This window comes from Trichechus manatus, unplaced genomic scaffold (assembly GCF_000243295.1).
Source record: "Trichechus manatus latirostris isolate Lorelei unplaced genomic scaffold, TriManLat1.0 scaffold00068, whole genome shotgun sequence".
Classification (NCBI taxonomy): Eukaryota; Metazoa; Chordata; class Mammalia; order Sirenia; family Trichechidae; genus Trichechus; species Trichechus manatus.
Window position 1 is genome coordinate 5,610,956 of NW_004444004.1, and position 8,027 is coordinate 5,618,982.

Here is an 8,027-nt window from a genome sequence, read left to right on the forward strand (position 1 = left end):
GTTGTAGGGTTAATGTTTTGATTTTGGCCCTTTATTCTTTTTGCTATAAATTGACCTCTGATAATTATGGACATTTTTAAACATAAAAAAGTTGAATTGTGCAGTGAGCATCCATTTGTCCATCACCTAGATTCTACAATGAGTATTTCCTATACTTTATCACATATCAATCCTTAATTTTTGATGCATTTCAAAGAAAATTTTAGACTTTAGTACAATTTACTCCTAAACACTTAAGCATGCATATTGTTAACTAGAGTTCAGTATTTGTTAAAGGTTCTTTTGAGGTAAAGTTTACAGGCAATTAAATGCACAAATCTTAAGTGTCTAATGCAGTGAGTTTTGACAAATGCATACACCTAGGAACCCAAACTTTTTATCAAGGTAACATCATTCACCACAGAAAATTCCCTCATGCTCTTTCCCAGTTAATCTCTACTTCTACCCATCCTTTGATTTTTTTTCCCCATCATAGATTTGTTTTGCCTGTTTTCAAACAATATAAATGAATCAAAGTATGTGCCCTTTTGTGTAAGGCTTCTTTCAGCATAATGTGTTTGGGATTCATCCATGTTGTGTGTGTCAGTAGTTTGTTCCTTTTTATTGCTGAGTAATGTTGTATAAATATGCCATAGTTGGTGGACACCTGGGCCATTTCCAGGTTTTAGATGTGAATAAAACTGCTATGAACATTTTTGTGAAAGTCTTTTTGTGAGCATTTGTTTCATCCCTCTCGGAATGGAATTGTTGGGTCATAGGTGTATGTTTAGTTTTTAAGAAACTGCCAGACATTTTTCTTAAGTTGTTGTACCATGTTATACTGTCACTGGCAATGTATTGGTTGTTTTTCATCCTCATCAACATTTGGTGGTATTAGGCTTTTTTATTTTAACCATTCTGGTGAATGTGTAGTATCTCATTGTGGTTTTAATTTGCATTTCCCTGATTATGTTGAGCACTGTTAATGTGCTTATTTGCCAGTTTTATGTATTCATTTGTGAAGTGTTTTCATTATCGTTTGTATCTTTACTATTGATTTATAAGATGCAATTTTTATTTTTGATTATATACCCTAGTTGCACATCTTTGTCCAATATATTGCTGCTTTTTAAATTGCCCTTATCTAACCAATGTGTAAATGTTATGTACCCATTTATGCTTAAAATAATTAGGCCAGGACTTGCAGATGAGTTATTTGGCTGAAAGTTAAGTTGTAGTTATTTGGCTGAAAGTTAAGTTGTTCTGGTAGCTTAAAAGTTAATTAGTAAAATAAAAGACAATAAAACTTCAAGAATCTGGATTAATTGGGGTAAAGTTAATGCCGAAAGATCTTACTACCAAAACAAAAATCTTAAAATGAAATGTCAATTAATACCTGAGGAATGTTGCCTCAGTATACTCAGGTTACACTAGTTCAATAATAACCAGCTTAACTTCAGTTTGTGTGTCTTCTCACTGACCCACAGATTCAAACTGTACAAAATGTATCATACTTTGGGTATGTGATAAAGAATAATAAATTTCCAGAATCAGGCCTGTAAGATTTCCCAATGTTGCAAGCCATAGCTTTATAGCTATTTTGGTCCCTTCATTTCATCTTCTCAAAGTTCTTTATGAATGCTTATTAAATTTTTCGATACTTAATAGTCAAAGCTTTGTTATAATGGGAAACAAAATTTACAATGATAGTAATGTTTATTTTCAATCATCTACTTGTCAAAATATACTGGACTGTGGTGATCTCTCGTGTTTCTACTGGTCAAATTATAGTGAAATCCATTATTCTTCATAAACATTTATTAATAATAAGTGGCTATAAATGATTACATTGGAAAAGGGAGGAACAAAACACCTTAAATCTGAGTAACCATATACATTTTTGGGGAAAAACAAATATTTTTGTTTATACTGAAGCTAAAAATACATGAAATTATTTCATTGTACAAGAAGCTTTTTAACACAGTTAAGGATGGTACTATGCACTGCTTATAGAAATTATTTAAATAAAAGTAATAGTTACTCAAGGAGGTTTTAGCTTTTTAAATGGCAGTCTGTAAAGCAAAAATGCCATTTACACAAACACATTTAGAATTTTCCCTTCTCATGATTAAGCTCAGGAGATAGAATTTTAACCTTATGAAATTGAAGCGAACATTTTTCTGTATGGTGATGTGTGATTGGGGCTGTCAACTAATCTAAGAAAGCAAATTATTAAATGTAGCCTGTATTTTCTAGTATTCTTTTCTGCTATTAAACATTAGCCTGTAACTCCAAACTACATTCATTGTTTTGAGTGGGAAGAAACTCTCCATCCTTAATTTCAACCGCTTTTTTGAGAAATGTAGAAGTAGAATCCTCTGCAGAGTTTAAATGTTGCTATCTTCTTGAATACTACCACCAGTATGCATTCCTGTGTTACAAGAAACAAAAGCAAATTTAAATGTTTTAGCTTGAGGAAGGATATGTTTATCCTTATCTGAACTGAATTGTCCTGAAGAGGTCTGTGTCTTTATAGTTGAAAAAGAGAACATATGGGTTTACTTTTACTATATTAAAAGAGTAATTTGAACAGTTAAATGTTAAAGTTAGGAATTTATGAAATTAGATTTCCTTTAAGTAAACCATGGACAAATGTGTTAACCCTTTGGATTTAGAGGTTTCCTCGTGAGCTCACACAATATTCATTTTAGTGCCACTAGTCCAATGATAATTTTGTTTTTTCCCAAGTCAGTGGAGATTCTGTACCTATATACAGCAAAACCTGCAAAAGCCAGAACTTGTACAAGGCAGAAACCTGTCGGACAAGGACAACTCAAAATATTTTCCACTAATAGCAATAAAGAAGTGGTAAGACTGCACCCTGTCAAAGGTGGAAAACTAGTCAGACCTGGAAAAACAAGGCAGTCCTGTCGAGTTCTGGCTCTCACAGGTTTCACTGTTACGTTGTTCTTTAAAGTATCCTCCTTGGGAGGCTGTATGCTTATTCCATTAAGGCTGCCACTTCAAGCATGTTTCAAAGTACGTTCCAGACTACAAAGGGGAACGAGGAATCTTTCAGGGGAAGGTGTTGGAAATATTTTGTATCTTGATCTTGGTGGTGGTTTCAGGGGTATATACAACTGTCAAAATTCACTGAATTGTATGTTTTAAATGACTGCAGGAATTAGTTCTCAGTAGAGTTGATAAGGAAAAGAAAAAAGCTAGATTACAAAGAGCAGTCCCAGAGTCACTTTATAAACCACATGGGAAACTGCCTCATTATTTTGTATTTGTACCTCTCAAAGTGCCTTTTGTGTAATAACACTTGAAAAGTAATTACTTTTGACCAGAGTATTACTCCATTTGATAACCCACCTTTTACCAGATATGACTCTAAAACTGCTTTTGACTATTTCTAAAAATTTTATAAGTATCATGATGATCTATTAAGGCTATTCAGAGACTGTTGTAGATTCAGAAAACCCTGCAAAAAGCAGAAGTCCAAAAAATGATTTGAGTAATGGCAGCAACATTAAAATATGGGTGTAGCTTCTTAAATGGTGACTACTTTTAAAGACAACATTCATTTGGACACATAAATTTTGGCATGTTTATGAAAATACCAGTCTCATAATTATGCTTCATATGTTTATTCCACATATATGAGGCTAAAATATGATACTACATATAAATTATCTGTCTTCCACACTACCCTCCCCTGATTTGACCTATTATTTCTTTCATGTAGTTTTGACTAGTTAATTTTATTTCTTAGGTAAAATGTGGAGAAATCAGTCCTTCCAGTAAATAATCAAAATGTGCATATTTATGAAAGCCAGGCAATGATATTGCACAGTTTAAGATGTAACTTTACTATGAATCTGGTGGTTGAACTTAGGAATACAATGATCCCAAGGTGAAAACCTGTTCATGCTATGATCTGAAATTCAACCCAAATATGACTCAACCTTTGATAAATGATTTACAGGTAGCTTGTTTTCATATACCATTGCACTTAGGAATTTTGTTGAAGGGGAAATGGTTAATGTTTTAATGCAGAAACTACATTTTTTTTCCTTGGGAAACATCTCAATTTGGTCATCCAAAGAAATTGACAATTTGGTGGTTTAGCCCAGTTTTAAAGTGCTTATTACACTTGTCCTTCTTTGAAAGCTTTTCTGTTTGTCTCTTTACTACACTACCACCATCTAACCCCCAACCAAGCCCCACTCTACCCCCGCAAAAATCCAAAATCCCCCTTCTGTCTTGTCTTCAAAGAGTCAGTTTTAAGAGTTGTGTAAGACTGGAGAATTGTCAAAAGAGTTTCTCATTGGGAAAGCAATTGATGGCAGTGAGTATTTTAGGGATATATTGAACTCTGGGGTGGGGAAGAGACATAAAATGACCAAGCCCAGCTTAACTGTACTTGCAAATCATTGACCACCTTAGGCTAAAATAAGAGGCACACTGCCACCTTCTTGTTAAAGTGCCACAGAGGATGATGCCTTGGTGTGTGTGTGTGTGTGTTGAGGTGCAGTTTCTGGGATATTAGTTTGCCCTGAAACCTGCTCATGGATAAAATCAATGGGTAAAATACGCTGCAAATTGGTGAGAGTGACCTTTAAACTGCAGGCCATTCCTCCCGACTTCATTTAGTCGTTTTTTGGCTCTATCAAATCATTTGGCGTTGTAAAGGCTTTTAGGGTGGAGTTAGAGCAGATAAGTGCTACAATCATAGAGGTATGAAGGTTGATTACAATGATAAAAGTTGAGGGCTTTTTCTGTTACTACAGAAATTGTTTGCCATTCCTTTGTGTGGGAAAAGGGAGCCTTTACAGAGCTTTCACAACTTTTCACATCAGGTGAGAAAACTAGCTTTTGGCATAAGGGTATTCTACTTAATTTTATATTTAAATATTATAGTTAATATGTATATGTACCTCAAGTACTACAAACAGTATATTTTTAGAAAAAGAACACAAATCAGACCCAATAAACTAACAAGAAACAAATCTTTTCTAGGGAATAAAATAAATACCAAGCTTAAAAATGCTAAAGCACCCTGGCTTGCTGCCTGCATCACTTCAGCAATTAACTCCTCTTTTTTTTTTTAACTTAATAAGCATTCCATTTTCTAAAAGTGAAACTCTCAAAAGCTACCTACCAGCAACTTCTCTGGACTACCAGGCAGCATATAGATGAAAATCCTAGGCCACATAGCAGCATATGAATAGTAATATTTGAAGTATGTAATAAATCTGTAATAGGCAGTCCAAGATGGTGGTGTAGTCAGACGTCTCATAACGTCCTTACAACAAAGACCCAAGAAAACAAGTGAATCAGAAATAGATGACAACTTTGGAACTCTGAGCATCAAAGGCAAGGCTGAAGAACTGGACTGAGTGCCAAGTAGAAGGAGAAACTACAAAAACAGTGGACACGAAGAATTACTGCTTGCCAGCTCCCTGTCGGCTGAGCCTGCTCAGTGCAGCCATATTAAGATATAGCAAGCGATGTTCCCAGCTGAAGCCTCCATCACCTCGTGCAGCTAAGCAGGAACGACTCTGTACCCACATCCAGAGCCAGGCAGGAATGCTCCCTGCCCTGTGAAAGTTATGGTCCAGAGGCCCATGGACCTGCAGTGCCCCCCACCACTCTTCTCATAGATTCCCTCTCCCTGCATGCAATTGTGGTCTGGTGGCACCCCCACTGCCCCACCCCGTTAGCTGGGGGCCCACAGACTAGCAATGCCCGCCCCTTTGCTCAGCCACTCATGTTGGAGACCTGCGGACCTGTGGCACCCACCTCTCCGCCTAGCCACTCGCATGGGGGCTTGCAGACCAGCAGCGTCCCCTCTTCCATCCACCCAAACACACTGAATGCTTGCAATCTTGTGGCACGCACTTCTCGTACCAGCATTCCATGCCAGGAGCCTGTGGCTCTGTGGTGCCCCCTCTTCTGCACACCCACCTGCGCTGGAGGCAAGTGGTCTGGTGGCACCCCCTCTTCCACCCACCCATGCTGGGGGCCCACAGACTGACAGTGCCTGCTCCTAAGCCCAGCCACCTGAGCTGGGGCCTGCAGACTGGCAGCATCAACTTCTCTGCCTGGTTGCCAGTGCCAGGGGTCCAGGGACTGGATCACCCCCTTTTCGCAGTCAACTGCGCCGAGGGCCTGAGAACCAGTGGCACCTGCTCTTCCACCCAGCCGCCCATACCAGGGGTCCATGGACTGGCAGCACCCACTGCTATACCCAGCCACTGACACCAGGCACCTGCACCAGGACCCAAAGAACAGCGATGCCTCCTACTCCCTCCAGCCATCTGCTCCAGGGTCCCGAGGACCAGTGGCACACCCTCCCCCCACATCATGCTGTAGTGGACAGGGACCACACCCTCCTAGCAGGCACCCAATGACTGGTGGCATCCCCTCACACCGTCCCCTGCACCATCCCCCTCCCTGCAAACAGAGGCTTGTGCCCGTTCTGACCACCCCTGTGCAGCCCTGTCCACCCAGGACCATCAGAGTTTCCATACCACCCACCCAGTAACTGACAACCTGGGCACCCTGACCACCTGACAACCAGCAGTGCACACACATAACACCCAACCCAGTGACAAGTGAGAATGCTCCCTGAATCCATGCCCTGGTAACTGGCCAGACAAACACATTGCCTCAAAAGCAATGCCAGCTACCGCCTCAGCCACGCTGCAAAACCAGTGAACAGAAACCCATGCTCACACGCCCAGCTGCTCCCCTACCCACCTGGAGACAGGTGGCGAGAGCTCCAGTGTGGCCAAACTAGTGACCAGAGTAGCACGTGCACACCACCTACTCAGATATATCAAAACAAAACAAAAAATCAGGATGCATCAAATAAACATTCAATAAATATAACAACACCTTAATGCCTCAGAGATAACAGACAATATAAAATCACATAAAGAAGTAGGACAAGATGGCTCCAGCAAATGACCAAAATAAAGAACCAGAAAGCCTTCCAGAGGAAGAAATGGTAATGGAACTACCTGATAAGGAATTTAAAAGACTAATATACAGGGTTCTCCAAGAGATCAAGGAAGACACAGACTAAACAAAGGAAAACACAAAGCAATAAAAGAATTCAGGAAAACAATACAAGGACAAAACAAAAAAATAGACAATTAGAAACCATACAAAAACAGCAACTACAAATCCAAAAGATTAATAATAAACTTTCAGAAATAGACAACTCAATAGAAGGAAATAGGAGCAGAACTGAATCAATGGAAGACAGAATCAGCAAAACAGAGGACAAATCCCTTGACATCAATTTGTTTGAGGAAAAAGCAGAAAAAAGAATTTAAGAAAATGAAGAAAGCCTAAGAATTATGTGAGACACTTTCAAGAGGAAAAATTTACACGTGATTGGAATTCCAAAACAAGAGGAGTCCAAAAAAAAAAAAAAACTCTAAAAGAATTGTCGAAGATTTGCTGGCAGAAAACTTCGTTAATATCATAAAAAACGAGAAGATACCCATCTAAGAAGCTCAATGAACCCCATACAGGATAGACCCCAAAAGAAAGTCACCAAGACATATTCATAATCAAACTTGCCAAAACCAAAGACAAAGAATCCTGAGCAGTTCAGGAAAAATGAAAAGTCACCTACACAGGGGAACCAATAAGACTAAACTCTGATTACTCGGCAATAACATTGCAGGCTAGAAGGCAATGGAATGACATATACAAAACCTTGAAAGAAAAAAAATTGCCAGCCAAGAATTATACATCCAGCAAAATTATCTCCAAATACAATGGTGAAATTAGGATATTTCCAGATAAAAAGATATTAAGGGAATTTGTAAAAACCAAACCAACCTTACAAGAAATATTAAAGGGAGTCCTTCAGACAGAGAACCAACAACATCAGACAACAAGCTGAGATTAGGACACAGGACAGCATTAGTCAGATACCAACCCAGATAAAGAATTCTTAAAAATAAAGCAAAACTAAAAAACTGAAAACAGGGAACCAGAGACGTCAATATGGAAATGACGACAATGTC